The following is an 8,838-nucleotide window of genomic DNA, read 5'->3' as shown; positions in this document are numbered from 1 at the left end:
CATCGTTAACCGGCATGATCTCATTGAATACCTGGATACCACGATGGGATTGGAAGACTCACCACTAACTCAATGACGCCAGTGAGCGTATCATTCGACATGAATATGAAATATAAAGTGTCATGATAAATACCATCTCTTTGTGCGTAATTAGCGATGTTCTGACACACTCAGCATATAAATATTCATTAAATACTGTGAGATTGGGTCGAATTACTGATAGTTGGATACTTTTAATCCATTTTGATGTGTACGTTGTCGCTATGAAGAGCAAGCTTTGGACAAACGCTTTGATTATCAAGAATAATCATCGCTATGAATGTGATGCATAAAATTTGAATATAACATTCTACATTCGTAAATCGTGCTATTTTTTCTTTATATATGTTTTGTCGAAAAAAGAAATAAGCTTTGACTTGAACTGAATGTTTATCAGTTCTCCGTTTACATGCATCTCAATGCGAGCAATGACATTTGAGCGCATAAAAGTTGTTGATATAATTATCTGGCACTGATGCGTCAGGTTACTTTCCGGTTGACAGAAATCCCTTTAAAAATAAAATGATATATGCATAAGTGGTTTATCTGAAGCTACCCTGGCCCTACTGTGTCTCATGCTCTCGAGTGTATACAATATGCAATGCGTCATCGTGTCAATCCATTTCGCATTCAGTGGTCGCAGTGGTGGTGCCCACTCTCGTTCGGCAGGGATTACCCTCCCCTATAGCCACAGAGACCTTACCCGCTGACAAATTTGCTCGGGGTGTATGGCCAGTGTATGTATAAGCAGCGTTGCTGATGCTCAACACTGACAGACTACGAATGTTTTAAGCTGTAAAGTAGTTCGAACATTCCACAAATGAGGTCATTTCAAAGCAGAGAACTATAGAGGATTGTGTGAATTATTTCCTGGTAAGCACGCAGTCAAGCCTCCGAATCGGCGTTTCCGTCTATCTGAGTTAACCACATACCATGTGCATATCTCCATTTACGGAATTACCGTTACCATCACACCACGCATATGCATGTATCATGATCACAGTAACCACATAGCATAATGCTTAGATCAAAAGTGAAGTGAAGCACAGCCATTTGAGTTATTACAAAATACCTTAGTTTACTCCCTATCACTGTTTTGATATTCATACCTGCTGTTTCAATGGTAAGAGAGATAATAGTGTGTGTGTGTGGGGGGGGGGGTGGGGCAGAGGAAAATCGCAATAAAGATAATTTTCAAGCATGATCAATATCATAAATCACGAATCATTGTTTTGAGATTATGGAATTTCCCAGGTATCGCCATGAGATAATTAAAATGATGTCGTGTAGTTCACTATAGAGCTTGACAACTGTGACCTTGTGCTTTACTAGTATTGTTTTCACTATATTTAATATGACATACTATTATGGATCAGAATCATGTGATGTGAAATAGGAAACCATAAGGAAGTCAATGGTATTCGACGAGGGTAGTACATCAAATATGGCAAATTTAGCACGGAGCAACGTTGCCCCAATTTGAAAAGCTGTGTCTGTGTTGTGATTGTTGTTCAAATCCGGAAATAAAATGTTGATACCCTGTGCTGCTATGGTCGGCTGATTTGTGTATTCAGCTCTGTGCGTGCCATAGCAATCCAAACAATATTTTGTCGCCACTTAAGTCAGCTTGAAAACAACAATAACTCGGAGGGGAATCTCCGGTAACAATATCTGCCTTATAGAAATATGAGCAGCTTCAGCCTTACACAATGTGGAGAGTGGATCACCATTTATTGTTTTTATTTGTGTTTGTTCTTGTTCTTGTGTTTTGTTGTTGTTATTTTGCAATAAATGTGTAATGTTTGCAGCAACACATCATGAATATTCATGATTTATTCTATCTATTGAAAATACTCGTTGAATACCCAGGTTAGGAATGTTCTGAAAGAGGCGCATGTAACGTGCGCTGTTGCTGTTTGATGATTAGGCGTTTTGATGCGTAAAATATTAATGCACATCAAAAATGTTTATCCTCGAGAACGACTTGTTTAACCATTTGTTGCTGCGTCTTTCAGATTAAAGACAACATTGATTATGATATATTTTGAATTGTGTAATAATTATGATTCTACCACAATATATGATGACAAGATGTTGTATTCTTTTATATTTGAATATTGATGTAATTGTAGGTGTCGTTGTGTTTTTTGAATGTGAAATAAACTTCTTACTTGAACTTGAATGAAAGCATTATTGAAATCAGCAACGATCTTTCAGATGACAACTTCTCATACAGAATTTACAAAACTCGCATTCCGAATTTACTTTGTTAGAAGAGATTCCAACCCATTCTTTAAAATAATACCTTTCTAGCTCTAAATCATTGTTTTGCTCTCCTAATGTTTCGATTGCAACATTTGTCGACGGTCTCTGTTTTCATGAAGTACCTGAGAATCAAAGACTGCATATGAATTAAACATCACATTTATAATGTTAAAATAACGAAAATACATTATGTATCATGGTTCCGTGATATTTGCTACTGGGACGATATTGCTCCAAAGAAATATCTGCACGCTAAGCCAATGATTTTTACTCACAAACATAACCCTAACCTTTATCCTAATCCTTACATCAAACTATACCTAAAATCTAATCACAACCTTTACCCTAACGCTATACTTGGAGAAAATAAGACAGGAGCAATTGTCGCAGGAGCAAATGCCGTGTCACCATGTTTATAGCAAAAACTGTAATTTAAAAGGTATAGCAGCAATGGACTGTGTATATTGATGCATTCGCTTACCAGTGTGATGAGATTGAGTGTATGATTGCTTTTCATTTAGAAATGAAAAGCAATAAAACGAAACGAAACGAAATAAATTGACGTGAATGACCCTGAATTGATGTTCTCTGAAATGAATGTTAATTTGAAACGCGAGACAGCGACACAACGAGATACATTTCATGAGAGACAGAATGACATCGATTCGGTTGACGAAGCTAGAAAGATCGGGTAGACTGATGGGTCCTTCGATGACCGCTGCTTTGGGCGTTGACGCCAGCAAAAAGCAATTCCCATACGAACTTTGATTAATACCACTGGGCTTCTACTACACAGGGGAATTCAACCATGACTGGATGATGAATTTTGATTAGTCGTCCTCACAGTCCTCCTTCCTAATCATCTCTCCTCCGTCAGTACTGATCACAAGAAGCAGAATGTGTATACTTTTAAAGATGAAATGATAAATCAACATTTAAAAGGTTGTCAATCCTTCAACCTTATGTAAATTTTAGTTTTAACACTTAAAATGTCGGATTTACCATTTCTGAAATGGTAGTTCAACATTTTGAACGTTAGATTTAACATATTGAGTGTTAGTTATCATTTGGTAAATGGTGGGAGGAGTGATATATGTGAATTTACCATTTCATTGTGAAGATTATGATTATGACATCAATTAATACCTTTATTTGATTTCATATCTTTCCTTTTTTTTCTATTTCTGCGATATGATTGTTCTTTCCAACCGATTGAGAAGGATGTTAGCAAATATCATAATCCAGTCGGAATCATTTCGCCTTCCATAGCTCATGACTTTGAAATCACAAGACACAAACAGCAAAATATAATTTCAATTAATTGTCTTGAATCAAGGCAAATGGTTCTGTTTCTGTCCTCGCGGCTAATCCTCACCACGAGAATGATTAACGTTATCCACGCTCGGTCTGTTTCGTTGATAGGAGGATGATTCGGTCCTATCGAAGGGTAAATTATGTCTACGCGAACTGGTCGATTCTAGACGCATCGACGATGAATACTGGTCTACAATAACCCCTTAGAATTAGTAATGCCCATATCGTGCCATAGTCGTCCCATATCTTTTATCATATATATATCATATATTTATATATACATGTACATGTATATTATATACTAAAAGTAAAAATGAATAGATAAAATGAAATTAAAACATCAATGACCTTACAGGCTTCATCAAGACAGGTTAAAAACTATCATAGTTACAGAATTGTTAAACCTCACACGTTCCCAACGAAAGAGTGAATTTGCCACAATGACATAATCATGCAATGATGTCATCGCCCCACTCCAATTAAAAAAAACAAAAACAAACACAAACTGTACTGGCTGAGCGATGACTCACAGGATAGATTCCGCCTCAAGTGTACGGCCCTGTGGTTCAATCAGGGAGATGACACGAATTTCGTCTCATCTTCCTCGTTGAATCCACAAAATCGACCATCACATGAATAACTACTCATGCTTAAAGCCACGGAAACAAGCCGGCAGAAATTTATAATGCACTACTGCAATACAGCTTGACTACTATATAGATAAAGGCGAAGCCGCGCTTTTACGTACAGGTGTGATTTTTTTATATCATGGGTCCGCGTTCGAAATTTTCCAGCAATAAATCGAGAAAGCATAAACGTGAGACAGCAATTGATTTTGTATTGTTATCTTTCAATAAAGAAGAATTATATAAATCATACAAATAATCATACTTATTTCTAGTACGTGATCAATACATTTTGCCCCCACCCATGCTCAGGTGACGAGAAACATTTTGTGTTGTTGTTGTCGTGTTTTCATCGCTTGAAATGGTTATCCAGGTATACAAAGACGAGAACCTTATACAAACAGTCACCCACAAAGGTTTACCCAATAATATCTAACAAAGGGAGAATAAAAGCATGTCAAGGTATAGAGCCCAACCGTATGGCGACGAAAATCATGTTTCCTTCTTTACTATTTGCTCGAAGGGTTAACTTGCTCCTCAAGATTAACTATTGAATTTTATTTTTAACCTCTTAACTTCGATTAGAGTGCTGATTCCGACGGCCAATAGCATTCTTGATATATGACCGTTGGTTAGGCTTTCTTGTACGTTTGATTGTTGCCTATTACATTTCATTATCTGAATTTATTGTACGCAACGTGTTTATTTTGACGTAATTAGATATATGTCTCCGTGCAGCTCCTAAATAGCATGAAATGTAGCAAAAATGCAATATGCATCATCAGAGAGGTGTGCTCCGATTCCGTGAATGAAAAATAACTAGACTCGTCAGGAGGCGTTTTAACGTTTTTATGACTTTGCCCATGCATTCACACTGAGGGCATAAAAGGCATGACCCATGACTGCGTTTGTACATTTTCTAAAGTAGGCGCTGTAAGTACCCTGCAAATGCATTCTTTTGGTCTATAATCTTCTGCTGTTTGTTTCTTCAATTTCTGATCACAGGATTATTGCTCATAATGAGTTTTTACAATGCCCTGTGATGTAAACTTAAAAAGAAAATAAGGTAAATTCTAAAGCAAAAACTGTGCAGAGGTATATATCGATGGGATGGCGTTTGAATATCATGAAAGAGCGTAGCTAGTGACTTTAAAGACGGTTTAAAATGGTGAATATATCACCACTATTTCAGTACTTCATAATCCTAGCATGGTTTAACCTTGCTCTACTCTTCATGTCGAGGCGCTTTGAACACGCAACATGAATTTCGTGAGAACGAATCACTACTAGGAATTCAGCATTAAAGTAATGATTTCTCATCTCATCTCTAAGAAAAAGTTTGAGGTCACGATAAGGTCATATAAAATTCTGACATGATTCCGGGTGCACTTTGATCATGTTGATAGACACCGGATGGACGTGGTAAGAAGAAAGAATGATAATATAATAATCATGATTTATAATATAATGATAAAGTCTCTTTTACCCAGGGTAGCCTCTTTAATGTTTCCACTGTTCTGCCAGAGGGCCCTGCCATTATTATTACGCTAGCGTTGCAAGGTACCCAACCTGGGTCGAGAGGGACATTGTAGGTAAAAACATCTTGACCAAAGACGTAAGCACTAGGCGGGACTCGAACTCGGGTCCTCCGATTGGGAGTTGGGAGTCTTATCCACTATGCCACAGCGCCCTCCACCACAAACAGTCGCAATCACAATAAGAAAAGAAAAAAATCCCCATTTTGGCATTCAGTGTCTGAATGGTATGTTTATTTCTTTGTTCGTTCTTTGATCAAGCTTACTCTCAAAGTTGCTGTAACCATTGTAAACTGTCCTTCAGTTGTCTTTTTTCTTAATCTTTAAATTCACGTAATTATGCGTGAATCAATCATATTGTACAAAACCAAACCAAAACCTACGTCCTCGAGCTAATGCCCTTATATTTCAAGGGGTGATTGAGTATTTTCTGTTACAGGTCCAAACTTTCCGCAAGACTCCTCGCCAAATACCTGCAACAGATCAATTTAGTGAAAACTGAAAAAGTATATTCAATCTTTGATTATCTATATGCCTTACTTGTATTCCTAATCATCGATTACTTAATTGCTCCTCTGTTCTTGAATATCATGTCATGTGTATAGATGATTGTTTGTCTCAAGGCGCCATAAGCGTCGAAAGGCAAACCAGTAGGCCTATTGTGCGTTTTAAAAGTAGCTACCATTATCATCATTATATGATTTATCATACCTGTCATCGTAGGGTTCTTTTTTCTCCCCCACCCACCCCCCCCCCCCGCAAAATCTGTTGCAGGAATAAATGTTTGATACGGGACGGTTAATGCATTATACAGTGTGTACTTCGGGCACAATGACCCCAATTCTGTAACCAAGAGTGTAGTGTCACACATTGGTAAATACCTGAAGAAGCACATTGCATAATAATTTGCGGTGTCACTTTACACTCTTTTCTTACATTGACATAGCGGGTGGATCGTCCCGCAATTCAACTGTAAGATGATATTGCCGGCAGAGGGCAAGTGGTCGTTGGAGTGATTTCAACGCTGTCTACACTCCAATTCAACAGTTTTGCCTTTACTACAAATAGTGAGGTCGCAAGAAGGACAAGCAAAGAGTCATTGATATCTGGTTGGAATTTTCTCTGAAATGTATAATGCCATGATTATATCATATCAATGAGGCACAGACACTGGTTCCAGAAATTGTCCAGTGTCATTCTACTACTTTGTTAATAGAAATAACATGAATGTGCGATGCCTTTATTAGTCTTATTGATACCATCAAATCTCTGTAACAATCCTTTACCGCATTACAACACGTACACGTACTACAACAGTGCACGAAAATACGGAAATTGGATCAGAGATAACGATAGTTGTTTGCTGAGTTTGAGCTCTTTCAGTTTTGTTTTGCAGTTGTTGTTTTTGCGCCTCCTACAACTTCCCTATCGTTCTTCCTTCCTCTGTAGTTGTATGTACAGAGTGCGTACGTGTGTGTTTGACCAAGGAGGTACTAGGCTTTGCCTAGTACCTCCTTGGTTTGACAGCATTTTTGGCTAGGAAAGGATCTCAGTCGAAAAGCTCACCATCCTTTTCATATCCGCAGCCTCTGGAGAAACCATGCCCCTGCCTTCGTTGTGCTTGGCAACGATGGCTTCAGCGTCAGCAGTCGTAAAGTCTGTTGATCTCCTCTTTCGGCTGTGAACGATCTCTGCTTCATGGCTCCTCTTAATTCTCATCGAAGTCGACGACGACGACGACGACCACAGCGTCTTCGGGAGATCGACAACGGTGTCCCTGTTCACCCGGTGGATGCTCCTCCTCTCGACATGGCTGTCCACGTCCCGGAAGTACAGCGCCTTGCTCGTGTCCACCCGCACGTCGTCTCCGTGTTCGAGACCGAAGGCTGCTACAGCGGAGTGCGCGGCGAGGACTGCGACACACGCTGACCACAGAGTAGCAGACGACACTAGCTTCATCTTCTTCCACTGTTCAGAGGTCTAATACTCAAGACACTTGCTGTCTTCCTCAGAAGTGACGACTAATCGTCGCAGTCTATTTTCTCCTTGTCTCTCTCCTTGAAGAATATCTCCGAAATGCCACCTTCTTGTGTACTTATGTAGGAAGTGCAGCTCCACACCGATAATCTAGCGGGCTGCCACGCTCGTGTGCCGCTAATTGCGTTGAATAGGCATACGCATTAGCAAAGCAGGATCAGAACCATTACACCGAAAAGGAAACTTGTGGATGGTATTGCCCTGTTCTATTCAAGGCTTTTATTTGAGAGCGAGGTACGAACAACAAGAGATGTCGTCACGCTTGATCGAAATGCTCTCTCACTCTCCCGTACAGAAATACTAGTACGTCAGTGCACGCATTGTCGGCTTGCTTGATTCATTAATGCAGTCCTTCCACGAGCCCGCAGAATCCTGTATTAACCTTCTGCGTACCATATTCATTTCCTGTCCATAGGTTTGTATGGGGAAAGTTTTACACACTTGACTCACTGGCACATAGAGGGTTTACGGCTAAACTGTAATCACTACACACTAAATACTCTCGATGAGTAAGAAACTATTTGACTGCTCTGTGAGGGTGGGGCATTCAGGAAGTCAACAGTGTTGATACTATTTTTCCCCCAGAATTCACGCGTAAGCAGCATCGAATAGAAGACGTTTGTTTTGATGTATTACATATGATATTGAATAATGACGAAATTTGACCTTATTTCATTTAATTCACCACAGTTCTTCCTGACAGTTTATCAAATACTTACATCATTCATATTTGATTGGTAAACACTGATATTCATTATCGAGTTGGAATATTAATTATAAAGCTGTGTATCCGAAATTACACTCCAGCTAAAACTCTAACGAATGGGTATAGCGTATGTTTACTTGTATGTGTGTGTGTGTGTGTGTTTGTGCGTGGGGGCATGGTATTGAATTCATGATACAGGGCAGCAGTTTAAACTTTAATCTATTTTTCTATGTTTTACTATTTACCTTGGGTGTTTTGAAGGGAATATTAGTAGTCTTTAATTCCACACGACAATGAGTCAAAATCTCGCCTCTCG

Source organism: Diadema antillarum, unplaced genomic scaffold, assembly GCF_040938485.1.
Source record: "Diadema antillarum isolate AM-2024a unplaced genomic scaffold, OU_Dant_1.0 seq00001710_RagTag, whole genome shotgun sequence".
NCBI classification, from domain to species: Eukaryota; Metazoa; Echinodermata; class Echinoidea; order Diadematoida; family Diadematidae; genus Diadema; species Diadema antillarum.
This window is presented reverse-complemented; position numbering follows the sequence as displayed.